This window comes from Schistocerca gregaria, unplaced genomic scaffold (assembly GCF_023897955.1).
Source record: "Schistocerca gregaria isolate iqSchGreg1 unplaced genomic scaffold, iqSchGreg1.2 ptg000531l, whole genome shotgun sequence".
Taxonomy (NCBI): Eukaryota; Metazoa; Arthropoda; class Insecta; order Orthoptera; family Acrididae; genus Schistocerca; species Schistocerca gregaria.
In genome coordinates this window covers 82,501-85,000 of record NW_026061930.1, presented here as the reverse complement: position 1 = coordinate 85,000, position 2,500 = coordinate 82,501, and positions in this window count along the sequence as shown.

Here is a 2,500-nt window from a genome sequence, read left to right as displayed (position 1 = left end):
CATGAAGAGTTATCTCCCAAAAGCCAAAGTCCCGCTGTCCCAATACATGCTCTGGACGGCGGGCCGCGAGACGTGACGCTCGGTGGCAAAGAGTGCGCCGCTGAGGATATAGAGGGTCCGTCCCCCCGCACAGTGGTGACGGTGTGCGGGTAGTGTTTCCGACACCTCTTCCTGCGGTGGCAACTCTGGGGCAGAGTCGATACTCGCCCACTGGTGGAAGGTAAGCATTCTGCTTTACATCAGTACATAACTAATATTTCAGTCGTCTGACGTCCCTCCTTAGTAAATGATGCAGGACCACATACATAGATGATACATACTGTAAACTGGGGAGGACAGTGTGAACCGCACTCGACCCAGTCACCCTATCTCACAGTCCACTCTGTGTGTAACAAAGCGAAAGCACCAAAGCACTATCGTTCAACAACATCCATTTTATCCTCGCTGCCACAGGACACTATCCAAACAACGACAAGAGGAACGTCACGTCCACTAATAAGACAGAATGTCTCACATCACCCGCAAACAACGCAGCTCAAATCAGCCAGCAACACCCACAGTGGTCCACCCAGTATCAACACAGGACGCAACGCCACGCCACAACACAAAAGGTACAAGTAATAAAATACCCTTTGGCCACACCCCTTATAAAGGCATCGAACCAACCCACCACCTGACACCAGCCAAACGTACATCCTGATTTGACACATCTCTGGCAACCTAACCCACGTTGGCCCTTAACCTAACCCACGTTGGCCCTTAACCTAACCCACGTTGGCCCTTAACCTAACCCACGTTGGCCCTTAACCTAACCCACGTTGGCCCTTAACCTAACCCACGTTGGCCCTTAACCTAACCCACGTTGGCCCTTAACCTAACCCACGTTGGCCCTTAACCTAACCCACGTTGGCCCCTAACCTAACCCACGTTGGCCCCTAACCTAACCCACGTTGGCCCCTAACCTAACCCACGTTGGCCCCTAACCTAACCCACGTTGGCCCCTAACCTAACCCACGTTGGCCCCTAACCTAACCCACGTTGGCCCCTAACCTAACCCACGTTGGCCCCTAACCTAACCCACGTTGGCCCCTAACCTAACCCACGTTGGCCCCTAACCTAACCCACGTTGGCCCCTAACCTAACCCACGTTGGCCCCTAACCTAACCCACGTTGGCCCCTAACCTAACCCACGTTGGCCCCTAACCTAACCCACGTTGGCCCCTAACCTAACCCACGTTGGCCCCTAACCTAACCCACGTTGGCCCCTAACCTAACCCACGTTGGCCCCTAACCTAACCCACGTTGGCCCCTAACCTAACCCACGTTGGCCCCTAACCTAACCCACGTTGGCCCCTAACCTAACCCACGTTGGCCCCTAACCTAAGTTACGCTGCACCTTAACCTAAGTTACGCTGCACCTTAACCTAAGTTACGCTGCACCTTAACCTAAGTTACGCTGCACCTTAACCTAAGTTACGCTGCACCTTAACCTAAGTTACGCTGCACCTTAACCTAAGTTACGCTGCACCTTAACCTAAGTTACGCTGCACCTTAACCTAAGTTACGCTGCACCTTAACCTAAGTTACGCTGCACCTTAACCTAACTTACGCTGCACCTTAACCTAACTTACGCTGCACCTTAACCTAACTTACACTGCACCTTAACCTAACTTACACTGCACCTTAACCTAACTTACACTGCACCTTAACCTAACTTACACTGCACCTTAACCTAACTTACACTGCACCTTAACCTAACTTACACTGCACCTTAACCTAAGTTACACTGCACCTTAACCTAAGTTACACTGCACCTTAACCTAAGTTACACTGCACCTTAACCTAAGTTACACTGCACCTTAACCTAAGTTACACTGCACCTTAACCTAAGTTACACTGCACCTTAACCTAAGTTACACTGCACCTTAACCTAAGTTACACTGCACCTTAACCTAAGTTACACTGCACCTTAACCTAAGTTACACTGCACCTTAACCTAAGTTACACTGCACCTTAACCTAAGTTACACTGCACCTTAACCTAAGTTACACTGCACCTTAACCTAAGTTACACTGCACCTTAACCTAAGTTACACTGCACCTTAACCTAAGTTACACTGCACCTTAACCTAAGTTACACTGCACCTTAACCTAAGTTACACTGCACCTTAACCTAACTTACACTGCACCTTAACCTAACTTACACTGCACCTTAACCTAACTTACACTGCACCTTAACCTAACTTACACTGCACCTTAACCTAACTTACACTGCACCTTAACCTAACTTACACTGCACCTTAACCTAACTTACACTGCACCTTAACCTAACTTACACTGCACCTTAACCTAACTTACACTGCACCTTAACTGTCACATGTAACGTCACAGGAATGTAGCTTTGCCTAACAGCAACCCTCTGAACATAGTTCACTGCTTGGATCCTCTGGTGTCATGTGTATTTCTTGATGCCATGGTGCGTACCCTCACATAAAGGTCTT